General features: G+C 35.2%; 1 protein-coding gene across 3 annotated transcripts in view; it reads right to left on the reverse strand.

Moving 5' to 3' along the window:
* The window catches only part of FRS2 (fibroblast growth factor receptor substrate 2), a 62,871-nt gene extending 41,353 nt beyond the window's left edge, over nucleotides 1-21,518 (reverse strand). For 2 of the 3 annotated variants that reach the window (XM_032854844.1, XM_032854843.1), the window contains exons 1-2: nucleotides 21,423-21,518; nucleotides 20,400-20,442 (exon numbers count right to left, since the gene is read on the reverse strand). The gene's annotated coding sequence lies outside the window, so the exon portion shown is untranslated. Of the gene's footprint in view, nucleotides 1-9,400; nucleotides 9,448-20,399; nucleotides 20,443-21,422 lie in introns of all 3 variants that reach the window. The other variant, XM_032854842.1, reaches the window with a different exon arrangement.
* Nucleotides 21,519-21,719: the final 201 nt, after the last annotated feature.

Consider the following 21,719-nt stretch of genomic DNA (forward strand, 5'->3'; position numbering starts at 1 on the left):
TGCTCAGCAGGGAGCCTGCTTCCCTCTCTCTCTTTGCCTGCCTCTCTGCCTACTTGTGATCTCTGTCAAATAAATAAAATCTTAAAAAAAAAAAAAAAAAAAAAAAAAAAACTACGACCAAGGGGCACCTGGGTGGCTCAGTCATTAAGTGTCTGCCTTTGGCCCAAGTCATGATCCCAGGGTCCTGGGATCGAGCCGTGTGTCAGGCTCCCTGCTCAGCAGGAAGTCTGCTTCTCCCTCCCCCTCATCCCCTGCTTGTGTTCCCTCTCTCATTGTGTCTCTGTCAAATAAATAAATAAAATCTTAAAAAAAACCTACAACCAAATAATCTTACATTTTAACTAATTAACATGTTACTTAATAGTTACTTCTTAAGATTATTTTTTAAAATAGAGCTCAAAATTTATTACTTAGATTGGCCTGAACCCTGACAGTTATTTCATGAAAAATGCTTTAAAATTTAGCATATGGTACCACAAAATTTCTCTCAGAAGCAATGTCATCCCGTGGCTGTCAAAATGAGCAACTATACTCAAAAGACTTGGGTGGCACCAGATGTCCTCCTTCTCCTACTACACAGATTCAAATGCTGTCATTAGGACTGCAGTTACAGCAGAGGTGATACCTGAAGAGTCTAAGTGGGCAACTCAATTATCTCGAAATCATTATCCAGCCATATTATTTTCACCAAGCTACATCACTCCTTGAAGTTCTACAGTCTTGGCATAGACGTAGGTGAAGGTGAATAGACTTCTAGGGTTGAGACTACTATTTATGTTGGATTTCTGATCCTGAATCTTTCCCTAAGCTCTTGTAATTTTTAACATCAAAAGATGCCTAACAAATTAGTATGTTCTTTGCATAACATCTGAATTACCTGCCATATGCAATTCCAATACCAATATCTTTGGTCTAATATTTGGTATTTCTTTGGAATTGTTATTTGGTAGATATTTCTGCTAAAAGAGAAATATGATTATGTAAGTAGAAAGCAGGAGTCTGGAATATCACAGGCCACTAAAATGGTTTAGCTATTAATATTAGTTAGGTTCTTCAAATATTTTCTCTCTTTACACTAGCTAACTCAAAAAATCTGCTTAAAAAATCTGCTTAAAAATTCAAAGGACAAAAGGGCTCCTCTTTTTCTTCTTCTATCTACAAATAAACCAAAAGTAAAGCTAACAAAATAAGGCTGTGTTCCTCTTGTTGACATGGTTGCAACTGTTTAAGATTGGGTCTGTTAGCATGTACATTTTCAGTTTTTAATTAAAATGCCACAAATTAATATGTCTATTTTTTCAAAACTAAGTATATTAGTAGGGAAAAATATCCAGTACACGCTTCCCCATTCCCACTCCCCAACAAGAAAATAGGTGGGCTGGAGGCAATAAATGCTATTTTCCTAATATATGGCCCCAGTGACACCTGCTTTAGTAATAAAAAGATGATCAAATCACCATTCAAGTGTCTAAGGCAAATTTAGTCTAAAAAACAGAGAAATAATTTATTGTTTAAAACCACTACTCTTTACTTTTTTTATTTTTAAAGAAGATTTTGTTTATTTATTTGACAGAGGGATAGAGAGTACAAGCAGAAGGAGAGGCAGGCAGAGGGAGAGAGGAGACACAGGCTCTCCACTGAGCAGGGAGCCCGACACGGGACTCGACCCCAGGACCTCGGGATCATGACCTGAGCCAAAGGCAGACGCTTAACCAATTGAGCCACCCAGGCACCCCCAGTAGTCTTTAAATTATTAAAAATGTGTTAAGATTAAACTAATGTAACATTGTGCATTAACTACACTCAAATAAAAAATTAATTAAAAATATGGTAAGATTTAGACTCCTGGGCAGTTGAGTTGCTTAGGTGACAGACTCTTGCTTTCAGCTCAGGTCATGATCTCAGGGCTGTGAGATAGGGCTCCACACTCAGCAGGGACTCTGCCTGAGATTCTCTCCCTCTCCCTCCACCTCTGTCCCCAACCCCCAGCTCCTGCACACCTGTGGGCACACTCTCTCTCAAACAAATAAATCTTTGACAAAAAATGTCATAAGATTATATCAAAGAATAAGAGAGGGCTTTCACGTAACAAGTTATACATTCAAAGGTATGGTCAATATTTTTTAATAAAATTTTTGATTTAAAGATTAAAAAATTTAAAATGATATTAAAAAGGACTTAAGATCAATAAATACAACTTTCTACCACTTGTGAGTACGCCACAAGCTGGCATTAAATACAACATAATAAATGCTGGGTCTGTTTATAAGAATCAATTATGCAACACCCTTAAGCAAACTGTTCTTTTACTAGACTTTTAAAAACTTGGGTTGCTCCAGGAGTAATATGTTTTTAAGAGTGGAATATGAGCAAAAATCTGGTCTAAGTTGTTAAGTACATGATTTCTGGGTTTAAAAACGTACTTAAGGGACTTGTTTTTTTTTTTTTTTTAATAAACTTTATTTTTGTAACAGTTTCAGATTTAGAGAAAAAATGGGAGGATAGTACAGAATCCCCAGATTGACTCCACGGCTGGTGTTACACGTTAATAACATGTTACTTTAGTATGGTACATTTGCTACAATTAAAAAACTAATATAGTTATATAATTATTAACTAAAATACATATTTTATTCAAATTCCCTTAATTTTCACATAATATGTTTTTGTTGCAGGATCTTATTCAGGATACCATATTATGTTTAGTTATACCCCCTTAGGCTCCTTTTGGCTACGGTTTCTCAGATTTTCCTTGTTTTTGATGACCTTGACAGTTTCAGGGAATACTGGTCAAGTATTTTGTAGAATGTCCCTCTACTGCGATTTCTTTAGTGTCTTTCTCATGATTAGACTGGAGTCATGGATTTTGGGGAGGAAGATCAAGGAGGTAAAGTGCCATTTTCATCACAGCATATCTTTTGGAACAAACTACCAATATGACTTATCACTACCGACCTGGCTAAGGTAGTGTTTACCAGATTTCTCCACTGTGAAGTTACTCCTCCCAATCTCCTTTCAGTAGTGTACTCTTTAAAAGGAAGTCACCATGACTTCCCACTCAAAGAGTGGAGTTCCGCTCTACCTTGCTGAAGATGGACTATCAATATCAATTATTTGGAGTTCTTTTGCACAAGAGATTTGTCTCTTCACCATTTATTTATTCAACAACTTATTTATACCATATGGAGCCATGGGTATTTATTTTATACTTTGGGTTATGATCCAATACTACATTACACTTATTTTCTTGCTCAAAATTTTCCACCTTTGACCACTGGGACTTCTTTCAGTTGGCTCCTATGTCCCTTTGACATAATCCCATCATTGTGAGTTTGTTTAAGCACTTTCTTACTTTTTGGTACTACAAGATGCTCTAGGCTGATCTTATATATTCCTTGCCCCAGTCCTCGAATCAATCTTTTCTCCAAGGAGCCCTGGTTTCTTTTCATAAAGAACTGTATTAGAAACCAAGATCTGAACCAGGTGTGCTCTTGCCACTGGGAATTCACTGCTTCCCAGAGGGCCTGTTTTTAACTGAATTTTATGTTATTTTGGGGTAACTTGCATAACAAGATAAAGAAATACATTCATGCACAGACTGTACTAGACCTATGGAGTTTTAAAATTAGTTAATGCAATTACAGATGTATTTATCATCATTTTACAGATTTATTTTGAAAATAAGCTGAAAACCATAAAGGAGACTGATTATATATATATATATATATATATGTATATATATATATATATAAATAAAAATTGGGACATGTCCTTTTATTTTGAAAAAGGAAAGGGGGACAAATGCATAATGTCAGAAATACAAATGATATGTCATTATGATTTCTGTAGGTCAGCAAGCAGTTCAGCAATTTTTTGGTCTCAGGATCCCTTTATACTTCTAAAAATTATTTGAGAAATTTTTCAAAGAGCTTTTAACTGGATTATCTCTTGATACTTACCAAATTAGAAATTAAATGTGAGAAATGTTTAAAATATTAATTTATTTAAAAGGATACACTTATGAGGTGTTAACATAAATTACATCTGTATGAAAAAAACTGTTTAAAAAAACTTATTTTCCAAAAAACTTTATAAGTGAAATATTTTTGCAAATATCTGTAATTTCTGGCCTTATAGAGGAGAGCTAGTTTCTTAAGACTGATTCTGCAATATGCTGTTTTGGTTAAAGTATATAAGCATATGAAGAAAATCTAGCCTCACAACAGATATACAGTTGGAGAAGAGAATATTTTAATCATTATTTCAGATAACTGTTGATATTCTTGAAACCATAATGGAACTCAAAAAATGGTAGTTTTCTGAAGGCTAATTACACTGTGGATTCTAAAACCCTAGCCATGAACTTCTCATGTTCTATTACATTAAAATCCATTGATTTATCTTGCACTTTGAATGGATCTTTGACCCTTATGTGATTTAGTATCATTACACATTGGCCACCTGGAAAATATTGATTCAATGAGCTATGCAGGTGTTCCAAATTGACACAATTCAGAATACAATACGAAGAAAAGAAAATTCCATTCTTTAATATCAATATCCACTTCACAAGAAAAGCCTTTAAGTATCTGGGAAGCTGTCAAGCTCACAGTATTAGGTACAAGTTTTCCAAAATTCTAAATTTTACTTGAAAATTTTATTTTAAGATTGGCTACAAATACAGCTGTTTTTCTTGAAGTGTTAGGCCCACTTAGTTCATTTTTGGAAAAACAAATCTCAAATACATTAGTTCAAATAACCGAAAACTTTCACTTTTTCTTTGGGAAAAAAAAAGGAGGTTTTACAGAAAAAAGCAGCTGGTTTAGCTCACACCTTGGCTGAGCATGCACTTTTTCTGAAGATGACTATCATGCTTTAGTACACAGGACGAGTACTCAAAGTTGAGATCTAATGAAATTAATATTTTTGGTGGTTCAGTCCGTTAAGCGTCTGCCTTCAGCTCAGGTCATGATCCTGAGGTCCTGGGATCGAGCCTGCATCGGGCTCCCTGCTCAGCGGGGACTCTGCTTCTCCCTCTATCCTTCCCCTATGCTTGTGGTCTCTCTCTCTCTCTCAAATAAATAAATAACATCTTTAAAAAAAAAAAAAAAAAGAGCATTCTTTTTTTAAGGGGAGGAGGGGCAGTGGGAAAGGCTAAGCAGGGAGCCCAATGCAGGGTTCAATTCCAGGACCCTGGGATCGTGAACTGAGCTGAAGGCAGACACTTAACCAACTGAGCCACCCAGGGACCCCACATCAAGGTCATTCTTAAATAAAACTAGATTTTTTTTATTTCTTTATTTTTTAAACTGGATTAAAAAAAAAAAAGAAACTATGAATGTATGACAAAGAAAAAACATTAATAATTGGTTTGGTGCCACCGCCTTAATCTGTGTTCAGGTGTTAGCAGTTTTACTCACCATTGCTTTTAGAGCAGCACTGCAAATGTCAACACAGTGGAAAATTATGAAGATAGTTTTGACATTCCAGATCATCTGATACCAGGGACCCACAAAGGTCCCCAGTACAGTCTGAACACTGCTCAAAATTAGATAGTCAAAGGATAAGATAGTATTACAATAATATCATGCCAAAAAATCAGAGATTTTAGGTGAAATAGATAAATTCCTAGAAAAAAATTAACTTGCCTAATCTAATTCAAAAGGAAGCAAAAATATGAATAGTCTTAAACATCTTAAAATATTCCATTAGGAATCAAAAAATCCTCCCATAAAGAAATTCTTGGCCTAGATGGCATCACAGATGAATTCTGTCAAACATGCAATTAAGAAATAATTTTATATAATATGACAGAAAATAAAGATACCCTCTCTGAATCATCTTGAGACTCGTATAACCTTGATACCACGCACAGCACAATAAAAGAATATTAGAGGCTGATGTCCTTCATGAATATTGGTGCAAAAATTCCTAACATACTAGCATAGCAAACAATGTCAAAGGTTGGTTTAATATTAGAAAAACCAAAATAATTCTTCATGTTAGTAAACAAAAGAAGAAAAAAAACATATCAATATTAATAGTTTCAGAGAAGATAAATCTTTTCAGAGATTTCTCTCAACAGAAAAGTGAAGCTTTAAGGCTGTTTCTGGGAGATCCAAGTAGCTGAAAAGGACTAGCTTCCTGGCCTCAAGGAAAAATGAAGCCACAGTACTCCCAGAAAGGGGAAACCGCTGCAAGAATAAGGTGCTACCAGTATCATTTTTTCCAAAAGAAAAAAAAACTAGGGTCAAAATCCTAACCAAGTTTTTTTTGTTTGTTTCATATTAAATGTGGTCATGCTTGGTGTGCCCTCACACATCTGTTCCAACAGTCTAACAAATTTCTTGTAACAGTCAATTTGGAAGACAAAGATGGACTATAATGCTGTCCCCAACTTTCTACGAATCATCTGCACTAAAGGGGAAATGAATGGTACAACTGTTCTTTCACTATTATTCAGAATACCTGGGTATACTTACCTTTTTCCTTTTCTTGTTGCTACTCACATAAGGGCTCCCCACATAAAGGAAGCAATACTGTTCCCACTGCCACAGATATTAAGCAAGTTCAGTAAAAACCATCTTGTCCAATTTAAAACAGAACTTAAGTTGGCTAAATCAGAAAACTAAGTGTAGGTGTAGGTGTGTGTACCTTAAACATTTTATTTTAGCTTACACATTAAAAAAAAAAGGAATGAATTATCCAAACTTAAAAGTTAGGAGCTTTGGGGGCACCTGGGTGGCTCAGTGGGTTAAAGCCTCTACCTTCGGCTCAGGTCATGATCCCAGGGTTCTGGGATCGAGCCCCGCATCGGGCTCTCTGCTCAGCGGGGAGCCTGCTTCCTCCTCTCTCTCTGCCTGCCTCTCTGCCTACTTGTGATCTCTGTCTGTCAAATGAATAAATAAAATCTTTAAAAAAAAAAAAAGAATTATTCTCATGATGCATGGAAGGACCAAACATCCCCACCCTAATTTAAACCTACAGAGCTTCCCCATGACTTCTGCCAAAGTCCACATAAGGAGCTGAGTACTTAAGTTCTGAAGAAAAACTGTCCCTGATGGGGAAAGAAAATGTTACAGAAGGAGAAAATAAGGAAAATAATGGACATTACTCAGAGATATAATGGTCAAGAATTTAACATAATTATTCAAAGATGTCCTCAGATCCAGGAAGCCCAAAGAATCCCAAGTAGAATTACAAATAATAAAATAAAAAATAAAGTTAAAAAAATTTCAATATATTCTATAAAACTAGGAACACTAAAGGAGGTGAAAAAGCTTAAAAAACAGTCAAATAACAGATTATTTTCAAAGGGAGGGCAATTTTACTTCTCAACAGCAACAGTGGCAGTCAAAACATCAAAATAATGTCTTCAATGTGATGAGAAAACTTAGAATTCAATACACAGTGAAATTATCTTTCAAGAATGCAGATGAAATAAACACATCTTCAGATTAAAAAAAAAAAAAACATAAAAAAAAAATGTCATCCACCTTCGCCAAAAGACTTTCATTAAAACAAATTCTCAGGTAGAAAAAAATTGTTTCATATGGAAGGTCTCAGATAATGCACCAAGGAAACAGTAAACAAAGATCAACTATCTAAAATAATAATGTTTAAAAAAATTTTTTTTAAAGATTTTATTTATTCATTTGACAGAGAGAGAGATCACAAGCAGGCAGAGAGGCAGACAGAGAGAGAGGAAGGGAAGCAGGCTCCTACCGAGCAGAGAGCCCAATGCAGGGCTTGATCCCAGGACGCTGGGATCATGACCTGAGATGAAGGCAGAGGTTTTAACCCACTAAGCCACCCAGACGCCCCATAAAATTTTTTTATATATGCAAGAGATAAATATATTAAAACTCAAATAATAGACAATAGCGTTATTGATTTCTGGAAGGAAGACAATCAGAGCATTTTAAGTTATTACATTATTCAAGAATAGATTAAAGATACTGATTTAAACTCTTCCTTTTAGAAAGGACGTCTTAAAAAAGCTAGAGCAACCATTGAAAAAATAAATAACATTAATTTACAAACAAGAGTACATGTGTGCAAGGTGTTAGGGGGACTGAAATGAGAAAACATGCCTACATGAAGGCTTCAAACACATTAACTCCAAACAAAAGACTGGAAGAACAGGAAGGAAGGCGAGGAGGAAAAACAGACCACAAGACAGAAATCAATCTAAATCTAGCAGTATCACAACTGACTAAAATTCCAGTAAAAAATATTGTCATTCAGAACAAAACACAATTTAACCATACCCTGTTTATAAGACACAAACTAAAATACAGGACCAATGAAAAGCTAAAGGATGAAAAATACTATTAACCAAAAGCAAGCTAAAACAGATATATTAACCCAAGAAAACAGCCAACCACGAAAAACAAAACTATAAGGCAAAATAGTTTTGAATATGGCCTTTCAATCCAACAAAATGTTCGACTTAAAAGAAAAAAAATTGAAATGTAAGTACTTAATAGCACAGAATCAAAATACATAAAACAAAAATTACCACAGCTAGAGGAGAAACTGCCAAACCTACCACCATGTGAGAGGCATTAATACGCCTTTCTCAGAACAGAAACTGAGAAGTCCCAAAATCAAACCAAACCCAAAGCCAAACAACACCTAAGCAAACCATGAAAGATGTAAGTAGAACAGCTAACAAGCTCACGAACATATATGAAGCACTATACTAAACAACTGATTTCACATTCTTTCCAAATGCATATAAACATTCATGAAAACTAGCCATATACCAGGTCTTAAAGTTAGTCTCTACAAATTAGATTATGGTCTGTGACCATGAAGAAATCAACTTGGAACACTATCACAGAAATTATATTTACAAGCTAAATATGTTGAAATTAAATATATGCTTTTGTAATAATTCCTGAGGCAAGTAAGTGCTTTTTTTAATGGAAAAACACAAAAATACTATATATCAAAACTTGTAGAAAGGCAGCTCAAATGATACTTAGAGGCAAATTTAAGCACAAAAACCCAAATTCAAAAGTCTTTGTAAAAGGACAGAAAAAACCCAAAAACCTAAAAGTTCTAAGAAAGAAGAAAGAAATAATAGCAGGCCCTGAAAGAACAGAAAATACTTAAAACAAGATGATAAACTAGAAGTTCATTCTCTGAAAGAGTAATTAAAATTATAAACCTCTGGAAAAACTAATTGGGAAAAAGATAACATAAACTAATAAAAAGGAAAAGGAAACTTTACAGATGTTATAGGGATTAAGCTGATCAGAGGATATTATGGACAATTTAATGATAATAAATTTGAAAGTTTGGAAAGATTTTTGAAAAGTTTTTAGAAAAATACAATCTATTAAAAATGCATCAAAAAGATTTAGAACTCACACTTTCCAATTTCAAAACTTACATTAAAGCTACTGTCATCAAGCATCAAATCACCCAGTGTGGTACAGGCTAGAAGAGAAATATAGATCAAATGAAACAAAACTGAGAATCTAGAAATAAATGCATACATTTACAGTCAACTGATTTTCAAAAGAGGAGCCTAGATAATTTGATATAGAAAGAATAGTCTCTTCAACACATGGTACCGGGACCTCTGGATTTCCAATTGCAAAATAATAAATTGGGACCTCCACCTTATACTATATATAAAAATTAACTCAAAATGGATCTAAAACCTAAATGTAGGAGCTAAAACATAAAACTTTTCAGCACACAAATCTTCAATACCTTTACGCAAAAGTTTCTTTGATACCAAAATCACAAACAATAAAAGAAAAAAAAGATAAACTGAACTTCATCAAAATAAAAAACTTTTGCCCTTTAAAGGACACAATGAAATAAAATGAAAAGACAAAAGAGCTAGAGAAAATATGTGGAAATAGAGCTAGAGAAAACAGAGCTAGAGAAAATATCCCGAATATATAGAGAACTCTTACAACTCAACAATAAAAAGACAATTCAATTTTTAACAGATTTTTAAAAAAGATCTTATTTATTTATTTGACAAAGAGAGCACAAGTAGGCAGAGCAGCAGGGAGAAGCAGACTCTCTGCCAAGCAGGGAGCCTGATGTGGGGTGGGGGTGGGGGGCTTGATTCCAGGACCCTGGGATCATGACCTGAGCCAATGGCAGCCACTTAACCAACAGAGCCACCCAAATGCCCCAATTTTTTTTTCAAAGATTTTATTTATTTATTTGACAGAGAGACAGAGAGTACCAGAAGGCAGAGGGAGAGGGAGAAGCAGGCTCCCGGCCAAGCAGAGAGCCCAACATTGGGCTTGATCCCAGGACCCTTAGACCACGACCTGAGCCAAAGGCAGATGCTTAACCGACTGAGCCACCCAGGTACCCCAAGACAACTCAATTTTAAAGTGGACAAAAGCTCTAAATATGCATTTTTTCCAAGGAAGTTATACAAAAGGCCAATAAGCACAGGAAAAAATGCTCAACATCGCTTGTCATTAGGAAAATACACATCAAAACCACAGATTCCACTTGGCACACCCTAGGATGGCTACCATCAAAAAGACAGACAACAGCAAGTGTTGGCCAAGATGTGGAGACACTAGAACACTCACACATTGCTTATGGGACTGTAAAATGGTGTAACTGCTTTGGAAAACATTTTGGCAGATCTTAAAAAGGTTAAATATAGTGTTACCATATGAGCCCAGCAATTCTATTCCTAGACACACAACCAAAATAACTGAAAAATCTGTGTATGCAAAAACTTGTTATTTGGAGATTCATAGTGGTATTCATAATAGCCAAAAAATGGAAACAATCCAAATGTGTGTCAACTGATTAATGCATAAACAAAATGTGGTATATCCACATAATAACAGTCCACCAAAAAAGGAAAAATGTACTGATACTGGCTACAATGTGAATAAACTTCGAAAACATTACACTAAGTGAAAGATCCTAGACAAAAAAGGTCCCATACTATATATTTCTATTTACAGGAAATGCCTAGAATAGTCCAATCTATAGAGAAAATAGATAACTGGTTGTCAGAGATGGGTTAAGGGAGAATAGCGAGTGATTGCTAGTGGGTACAGGGCTTCTTTTGAGGATAATGAAATGCTCTAGAATTAGACAGTGGAGATGGTTATACAATCTTGGGAATATTTTTAAAAATTGAATTTTACACTTTAAAGGGGTGAATTTTGTATGTGAATTACATATCAGTTTTTAAAGGACAAATGTATCAATGGAGCGTTTAAAAATAAGAAATAGAGAATCTAAACAGAAAAATAATTATTAAAAAATCAAACAGTGGGGCCCCTGGGTGGCTCAGTCATTTAAACGTCTACCTTCAGCTCAGGTCATGATCCCAGGGTCCTGGGATCGAGCCACGCATCAAGAGCTGCTTCTCCCTCTCCTCCCTGCTCGTGCTCTCTCTCTCACTATCTCTGTCTCTCTCCCAAATAAATGGAACTTTAAAAAAAAAAAAATGAACAGTTAGTTTAAAATCTTTCCACTAAAAAAATCATCAAATCCAAATAGTTTTACAAGTAAGTCCCACCAAATGGTGGAGAAACAACAAATATATAAAAAAAGAAATAATTACAACTTTAAACAAATTCTTCTAGAGAATAGTGAAAAAAGAAAAACACTTTCTAATTCATATCAAAATCCAACCAGGACAAAGGATGCCAACACCATTCAATGGAGGAAAAGATCATCATTTCAAGAAATGATGCTGAGAAAACAAGATATCCACATGCCAAAGAATGAACGTGGACCCTTACCTTACACTTTATACAAAAATTAATTCAAAATAAAGTCCTAAATATAAGACCTAAAAGTATAATACTCAGAAAAAAACTAGGAGTAAAGTTTCATGACATTGGATTTGACAATAATTTCTTGGCTATGACACCAAACCCATAGGCAGCAGAGGTAAAAATAGATAAACTGAACTACATCAAAATTAAAAACTTTTAGGCATTCAAGGAAACAATCAGCAGCCTGAAAAGGCAACCCAAAAGACACAGGAGAAAATATTTACAAATCATATATCTGATAAGCAACAACAGTAACAACTACACAAGTAACCTGATTAATGGGCAAAGGACTTGATCAGACATTTCTCCAGAGAAAATGCACAAATGGCCAACAATTTTATGGAAAGAGCCTCAACATCACTAGTTAATAAGGAAACGCAAGTCAAAACTACAATGAGATACTACTTCATAACCATTAGGATGGCTACTATCAAAAAAGAACCAAACAGAAAATAGGGGTGCCTGGGTGGCTTCCGTTGGTTCACCATCTGACTCCTGATTTCGGCTCAGGTCATGATCTCAGAGTCCTGAGATCAAGGCCCCAGCTCCAAAGGCTCAGGTCGTCTGAGATGGAGTCGCAAGCCCCACAGGCAGCTCTGCTCTCAGCAGGGAGTCTGTTTCTCTCCCTAGCCCTCTGCCCGGCTCCCTGCTTATGTGCGGATGCCCTCTCTCGATCTCTCTCAAATAAATCTTTAAACACACACACACACACACACACACACACACACACACACACACGGTGGGGGGAGGGGTGCATGGGTGGCTCAGTCCTTAAGCGGCTACCTTCGGCTCAGGTCATGATCCTGGGATTGTAGGATCAAGCACAGCATCGGGCTCCCTGCTCCGTGGGTAGTCTGCTTCTCCCTCTCCCACTCCCCCTGCTTGTGTTTCTCTCTGTCAAATAAATAAATAAAATCTTAAAACACATACACACACACACACACACACAGAGAAAATAAGTGTTGGCAAGTATATGGAGAGGTTGGAACCCTTCGTACTGCTGGTGGGAACATAAATGGTGTAGCTGCTACGAAAAGCAGGATTGCAACTCCTCAAAAATTAAAAATAGAATTACCACATTATCAGCAATACCACTTCTGGGTCTGTATCCAAAGGCATTTAAGGAAGTGTGCAGAATTTATTTGTATGTTTATGTTCACAACAGCATTATTCACAATAGCCAGAAGGTGGAAGCAACATACTTGTCCACTAATAGATGAGCAAATAACAAAATGTTTATACACACAATGGTATATTATTCAGCCTTAAAAAGGAAATTTTGATACATGCTACAACATTATACTAAGTGAAAAGCCAGGCACGAAGAGATAAATACGGTATGATTTCACTTCTAGGAGATATCTACAGTAGTCAAACTCATAAAAATAGAAAGAATGGTGGTTGCTACGGTGATGGGGAGGGAGAGATGAAGAGTGTTTAATGGGTATAGAGTTTCAATTTTGCAAGACGAAAAAGTTCTGGAGATTAGCTACACAGCCAATGTGAATATACTTTACACTACACTAAACCATACATTTAAAAACGGGTAAGATGGTAAACTTTATAATACATATATTTTAACAAAGCTAACATTTAAAAAGAGAGATACGTTAAAAATCCAACCAGGATAATATAAGAATGGAAATTTAAAAGCCAATCTGACTCATGAACATTAATGTAAAAATCCTAAGCAAAATTTAAGCAAACCAGATCTAATAATTTATAATAATAAAAAAAAGATAATCCCTACATGACTAAATTGGGTTTATCCTAGCAATGCTTAGTTAACCTAATTTGAAAAATCAATGTAACTGACTACATCAACAAATTAAGGAGAAAAACTTTCAGTCACTGCTGAAGTTATACAAAAGCCTTTCAGTATAGTTCAGCATCCATTCATGATTTAAAATGAACAGATAAACAAAAGTCCTAGCCAGGTAGGAACAGAATGAAAACTTCTTTAATTTGGTAAAGACGGTCATTTAAAAAAACTACAAGTATCATTTTAAACCGTGAAATTTGGGCGCCTGGATGGCTCAGGGGGTTAAGCCACCGCCTTCAGCTCAGGCCACAATCTCAGGGTCCTAGGATCGAGCCCCACATCGGGCTCTCTGCTCGGCGGGGAGCCTGCTTCTCCCTCTCTGTCTACTTATGATCTCTCTCTCTGTCAAAAAAATAAATAAAATCTTTTTTAAAAAATAATAAACCGTGAAATTTGAAAGCATTTCTAAGGTCATGAACAAGACAAGAAACAAAACTTAGTATCTGAGATATCTGAAATAGTATGATTCAGGGGTAGACAAAAGATCAATGGTACAGAAGAGAGAGTACAGAAATAAAACTACCTATATGAAAACTTGATTTATGACATAGGAAATTTCATATATCAGGGAAGAAATGAAGAATAATTTTAATAAACAGTACTGGAATAACCAATTATCCACATGGAAAGAGTGAATTCATATCCCATACCTGTCACAAAAATCAATTACTAGGAGATTTGAGAATTAAATGCAAAAGGCAAAACCATGAAGCATTTAGTTGATAGAGAATGCCATCAAAAGTTATCAAGGCATACCATGAGAATAACCAAATGAATTCAATGATCAAATTATTTTCATCTTTTAATTTCTCTCCATATTTTATAAATTAATCAATTAAACAGCAATTGTATCAAAGCACATAGATTATCTGAATAAGAATAGGATGCTTATGTAACACAGAACTGCCAATGTCCAGTGACTTCACATCTTAAAGATTCTGCACATTTATGTTCTCATTTAAGATCAACCTGTTATTGTCAGGATATGTTAGCAAGGATAAAAAAGCAAAAAACTTCATATTCATTCAGTAAGTGTCTATAGCAATGGATATGGCTGTGTCTCATTTCAAATATTAGCAATGATGTCCACGGTAAAATCTAAATAGTATTTTAGCTAAGTGGGCTTGTTAGTTTGACACTTCCCACTGTTCCTTGAATTATATTTTTTACCAAATGCCAAACCTATCTTTGGAAGCTTCAGGGAAGAAATACAATGTATTAAGATCTCCCTTGGGAAGAGAAAGAACTATTTTAAAAAGGGGGGAGAGGAGAAATGACCAAATAGACAACATACTCTTAGGAGTTTCAAATAATTCTAAAACTAAAAGTGCCCAAGATATAATTACAAGGAACACATCATTCCCTTGGGGAACTAATAACACCGTATATAAGACAGAAAGGGATGAGATAGAAAGAACATTTATCCCAAGATAATTTTTGTCCACCATATGAAAGTATGTGTCCATCATACAAAACAAACTCAATCCCAATGTATCTACTACCATCAAACACCCTCCTCTACACGCAAAACACACACACACACACACACACACACACACACACACACACACACACACAAAGGTAGATGTTTTCAATCTAAACTGTAAGCCTAAGGCTCACATGGAAACAAAACGATTTTAACCACACACAAGCTGTAGCCCTCAGATTTGTAGTTTCTCCATGCTGCCCACACAGCACTTTGTGAGCATGTGATTAGGAGGAATGATGCACAATCACACCACATTCCTTCCCTCAGCTCACACATCAAGAACTTGCCCTCTCAGCTGCATTCTTCTCCAAACAGCCCTGGTCACCTTAGCAACCCAATGCTCCTAATATGGACAGCTGGTCCATTTAAAGTCAGCCCTTCTTGGCAGGAAAAATGCTTGTTCTTCAAACTGGGCGAGAGAGGAGAGGTTTTCCTTTCAACACACATTGCAGGGGCTGATTTAACTTGGTCAGCATTTTGTGGCAGCAGTTTGTGTCAAGTTTCAACCTATTCGGAGTTTTTGGTTTTTTGGTTTTTTTCTTTTTTAAATTCGAAAGCAAGTGGCTTTTAAAAATAAAAAAGGGCAGCTCATATGGAATTCTAAAGAAGACTGGAACATGAAACAAAAAAGGTATCTGAAATAACTGTATTCTTTTATAAAAAAAATAGTTATCCACATTTTTTAAAGTTCATATTTACTTAAATCACATTTGAAGTCTTAATATACAATAAGAAATCAGAGTCAGAAGACCTGGCTTTTTAACACCACAGCCTATTTTTGAATAGCAATAACATTACTAAACTTCAAAGTCCTATAACTCCAATCTACTCAGTAGATTATGAGACAATCTGGGTTCCTTTATCCCACCACCTACATGTGAAATCTCTCACAATCTTTCCAGAGGATCAAATGTCAATGAGGTATTGAAACCAAATGGTCAATATATCCAAAGACACTCCAGACCTAGAATGCCCCAGGATAAAACTGGATTACTCAAAACCAAACTTGATCTGTACTTACACCACTAAAGCTGGGCCTGAACCAATTTAAGTCACTCAGGGGAAAAAAATACAGGTTTAGACATAGTTTCCCTGATTTTCATACTACAAACAAATGATTTGGGGGGAAGGGATTACCATATTCTGAAATATGTGAGATCATATTGCTTGTTCCATTCCCACAAACTGGGGATTCTAATTGTCCCATCCATCTACCTAGACCCCAAATCCTTAAGTAAACAGGCATATTCTAAACTTAAAAGAAACTAAATTTATGGTATTTGTTATAAATTGGAATTTTTTAAAAGATTTTATTCATTTATTTGAGAAAGAGAGAGTGCTAAAGTGCACAAGTGGAGGTGGGGGTGGTAGAGGGAGAGGGACAAGCAGATAACCCACTGAGTGGGGAGGCCCACATGGGGCTGGATCTAAGGATCCTGAGATCATGACCTGAGCTAAAGGCAGATGTTTAACCGACTGAGCCACCCAGCTGCCCCAAAATGGAAATATTTTTGAAATAATGTTCTATAGTAACAGTAGCAGACAAAAGTGAAGTGAGTTTATTAAAGCTTTTTAATGAACCTTAAGGTTAAGTGACTATCAATAATTATTCATTGGTTATATTTTTGTTTGTATATATATGTTTTTAAAACTTTTTGGGCTATGAGGTTCTTCCAGGTCAGAAACATTTCTTTTAAGTTAAAACTAGTAACTAGTTTGACAGGGTGGCAGTATAGATTAGTAAAAAAAAAAAAAAAAAAAAAAATCCTAAAGCTCACTCCACTTCTAGTTTCATCATTTGTAAAATGGGACTGTTTTACTTATGCCATCTCTTTTTTTTTTTTTTTTTAAAGATTTTATTTATTGATTTGACAGAGAGAGATCACAAGTAGACAGAGAGGCAGGCAGAGAGAGAGAGAGAGGGAAGCAGGCTTCCTGCTGAGCAGAGAGCCCGATGCGGGACTCGATCCCAGGACCCTGAGATCATGACCTGAGCCGAAGGCAGCGGCTTAACCCACTGAGCCACCCAGGCGCCCCTTATGCCATCTCTTAAGATAACAAAGTGAAAGTAATGAAATTACTAAGCCATATAAAATACTCAGAAACCAATCAAACTAGAAAAAGGGACTATGTTACCTGATGTCTAATCTAATTCTCCAAACTGTTATTTTTAAAAAGAGTGCAGGGAGTATTAAACAATGCATGGGATACTAAATCAATAACAACCTCCAGAGTTGCTGGTCTTCCCCCCAAAGATCTTAAAAATACTTAAGTATTGACATATAAATAAATAAGCTTCAAACTGGCTTCACTTTCAGCAAACATGAATTCCCTTACCCCTTGCCATTCCATTACTGAATCAGTAACATTTTCTCCTAGCTCCCAGAACAAAGTGCCCCTAAAATCCTCCTTCCACACAAACTGCTCCCCACAAGGTACCTTTAGCTTTTTCTATCTGTTGGAAGCCCTTCCCTGATCTGATCACAGCTGTCATTATCCTTCTTCTCAAGTCAGGAACCACCCTATCCCCTCACAGAAGTGTTCCTCTTTCTATCCTTTTCATTGGTGCAAGGCATACCATCACCATGGACACAGAGCTTCTGAAGTTCCCACTCTCTGATAGTTTCTAGTTAGGGGATCCAAGAGAAGCTGCTTTGCTAATAATGTGCTACTACAGATGAAATTGTATTTCTGCATCCCAAATTTAGAAACCTGCATTTGTACTGTTCTTACTCTGTATTAGATTCGGTGATGGGAATTCACAGAACATGGTTATGCATCAAAGAAATATACTACAAGGTAGAAATTAATGAAGTAATAGGTAATGGGGAAGTTCCAAAATATTACTGGTATCTTTCAATTATTAAGTTATTGTGGGCTAACACTGAGACCAGAGCATTTTAACACTGTTTCTAGAAGAAAAATACATGTTTTTGTTAGGCTCCACAATTCTTTCCTTTGACTGTTCTAACAGACTCTTGGCCTTTGAGACAGATGTTTATGTTTCCTCTTCTCTTCCACAGTATTTAATTCCATCTTTTAGATACAATTTTTTTTTTAATTTGTCAGAGAGAGATTACAAGTAGGCAGTAGATAGAGAGGGAAGCAGGCTCCCCGCTGAGCAGAGAGCCTGATGTGGGGCTCGATCCCAGGACCCTGATCAGATCATGACCTGAGTCGAAGGCAGAGGCCCAACCCACTGAGCCACCCAGGCACCCTAGATACAATTTTAATATTAAAAAATGAACACAAATTGGACTTCTCTTAAATGTTCATTTAATGTTCCTTATACATTTAAGGAATTTTACATTAACAGTTTCATTTTAATAAATAACCTAAAATACAATGTACCAGTTAGACAAAACAAATTAGACAAACATTCAGCAACATGGCCAGGTTTTAGAAATAAAGAGGGAGGTGAGTGAAGGGGACTACAAGAATTCGACTAAAGCCTAATGTATAATTAAAATACATGAAATAATAAAACCTTTTATATGACATAAAGGGATACACAGCAAATATATTAAAGGGTCACTTATATAGGGACTAGTTATAAAGGAAAACAGAAAAACAGTCCTTTAATGAACAGTGATGATGGGTATGACACAAACTAAGGAATATCACTAACTCAATACTCCAGTAATTGAGGTTAAAAACTGATACTTCAAGCATAGCCATCCTCTTTCACAGTAAACAGAGTTGCTCAAGAATTTAAACAATTTTTTAAATTGTGGTAAAGTATATATAACATAAAATTTACCACTTCAACCATTTGCTAGTGTACAGTTAACAATTTTTATTAAAGTTGTCACTGTCTTTTTAATAACTTTGACAGTGTAGGAGGATGATACTATATAAATATGAATAATCTTATTTTGATTATCTTCTACTCTAAAAAAAAACTATGAAAGGATCTGAGCTTTTATAAACATACGTATTTACTGAACACTTACAGGCGAGCCCTAAGGATATCAGATAGCATGATCCATCACCAATGTATCACAGACTATATTAATGTTTAAGAATTCAAACTCCATTTGCCCCAAGAACAGGGACAAAGGACTAAAATTAAATCTTCTGAAATTTCTGTTTTCACTTTAAGCACAATAGTCCAAAAAAAGAACGATCTGGATTTCTCCTGAAGCACTGCCTTTGAGTAGCACCTGGAGGGTCAGATAGTGCTATACACAGGTTCCATGACTCCCTCCCTTAACCCTTCAAAGATAGAAGAAAAATACAGGGGAAAAGCTTCACAAGAAACCTGGAAGTGAAAACTAGTGATGCTTTGCTCCCCACTCCCTCTTCATGAGCCAACGGGTCTCTTTATTTTAACCCTGTGTTTTCAGTTATCAGGATAAAAACTGACCTGATTAAATCTGTGGTAATTTCAAAAACAGGTGGGAAAGATGTGTTTGAGAGCCCATGTTCCCCTCAGGACAAAGGACAATAAGTGAGAAACAGTTATTGATCTGAGTAATTCATTTTATAAGCATTTTTCCAGTTGACAGATTAAATTCACCTGCAGTGATCACTACTACCCGTACCAAAGAGTTCCCGTAAATGTAACCTGTTAAAGCCAAGCAACTGATTTTAAGTTCCTAGCATAGGGTAATAAGCACACCAAGAGGTGATTTTACTACCTACTCACTTGAACATATCATCCTTCAGAAGTCTAAAAAGACTAACAATCTAAATCAATGTTGATTTAAAATTCATTGTAAAGATGATATTTGGAATTTTTTTAATACTAACTGTTACTAAACATTTTACTAATTACCTAGGAGAAAGCATTACACTTTTTAAACTGAACGTAGGAGTTCTATAATTTTCATAGGTGGAAACCCAGGTAAATAATCTCCCTTAACTTAAGGCCTCTAATAGAGCCTCTATGACTCCTCTACCACCCCAAGTCATTTAGGTAATGTCCACTGAGGTAAAAAGCTAAATGGGTCCCAAAGGAAGAAGAAAACTTATTTTCTAAAATGGACAAACCCAATCCTAAGGATCCTAGGAATTAAGTTCCTTAATAATACTAGGAATAAGGATACCATGAAAAGCAGTATTTGAGTTTCAAAGGTGACTACTTTTATCATACCCTTTTAATCTTAACTTCAAATAAGATGAGATGTACTGTGTTTGCGAATTCTGAGGTAGTAAAGGAGGAGCTAAAAAATTTGTGATACTCTTGTAATAATCAAGAAAATATATGAAATAAATACAGGGAAAGGATTAAAAAATAAAGAGTAATTAAGCCTATATTCAACTATATTCGTTTACTACTATAGTAACAATTTCTTACCTTGTGGAACTCTCTTCTGAGAAGAATAGATACAATTCTGTTCCTAAAAAAATTTCAGGTAGAAAAGTTAAAATGTTGGTTTTAAAACAGGAAGCCTCTTAAAAATAAAAAGTTAACAAAAGCTGATATAGTACATTCAGAATGTCATGACATTTGGTATTACCAAAACTTAAGAGACAGTAAGTCTCTTAAATAAAATAAATAAGTATAAAAAGTATAAAGTATATAAAGTATAAAATTATAAAGTATAAAAAATAAAGTATTTTAACATTTGTATTAAAATATTATAAAATTATTTTTATTATTACAAAAAGACTATTTATTCTACTGACTATCAAATCATTTCTTCTAGGTACATAGTGATGTCTCAGCACATTTTCATATTCTAAAAATCGGTACTCAATTGGGTTTTACTCTTACCAAGATTTGAGATCCCGAAAGGTAGTTTTTAGGTGTACTCCATATGTCATAAAATTCATCCCTTTAAAGTGTAAAATTTAGTGGTTTTTACTATAGTCACAAAGTTATGTAACCATCACCACCATATTATTCCAGAACATTTCATTACCCCAATAAGAAACCCTGTACTAACGAGTACATTTTTATTCACAGGGAGAAACATCTAAAACATTTAATTTCAAAAGATATAAGAGAAGCATACTCTTCACAATACTATGATCAAAATGATGGTTTTTTAAAAATGTACAGAACAGAGACTGGGAAGGAAAACAAATATCCAAACATTTTTAAAGGAGCTGTATTCAGATAGTGGTAACATAGTGACTCATTTTCATGTATTTCCTCTAAAGCTCTGATTTTATAAAACTACCTTTACGGTTCTTAAAAAGGTACAACATAGGCATACATTCTGTAGAGCTACATGCTCTAATTTGTACTACAGTCCAAAGTAACAAGAGAAATACAAGCTGACACTTAAAAAAATGTCCACTATACTTTCTAGTAAATGTTTTTCAAAGTAGATAAAATAAGTATAAAGTTTTTAAAAATTTGGGCCACACTTACTAATCTGGTTGAAAAGCCACAGCTGCATCTTACTTTATGACAAATTGACTGTTTCATCACTTTTGCATCTGGGCCTCTACTTCTTAATGGTCATTTCTGAAATAAAGACATAGTCGTTAAGAACATATCATAACAAAAACATCAAATCTTTAAGGACAATTTCCTAAATTTTAGTGTCTATAAAAAGAGTTATCAAAAAATTTCTTGAGCAACCTTCTAATAAAAAACATTAACAGGGCTGAGGATGAAGTGAGAGAGCTCGAATATATGCTGTCACCCTATGGGACCAGAATTATG

The sequence above is a fragment of the Lontra canadensis genome, unplaced genomic scaffold, assembly GCF_010015895.1.
Source record: "Lontra canadensis isolate GAN:19392208 unplaced genomic scaffold, GSC_riverotter_1.0 scaffold9, whole genome shotgun sequence".
Taxonomy (NCBI): Eukaryota; Metazoa; Chordata; class Mammalia; order Carnivora; family Mustelidae; genus Lontra; species Lontra canadensis.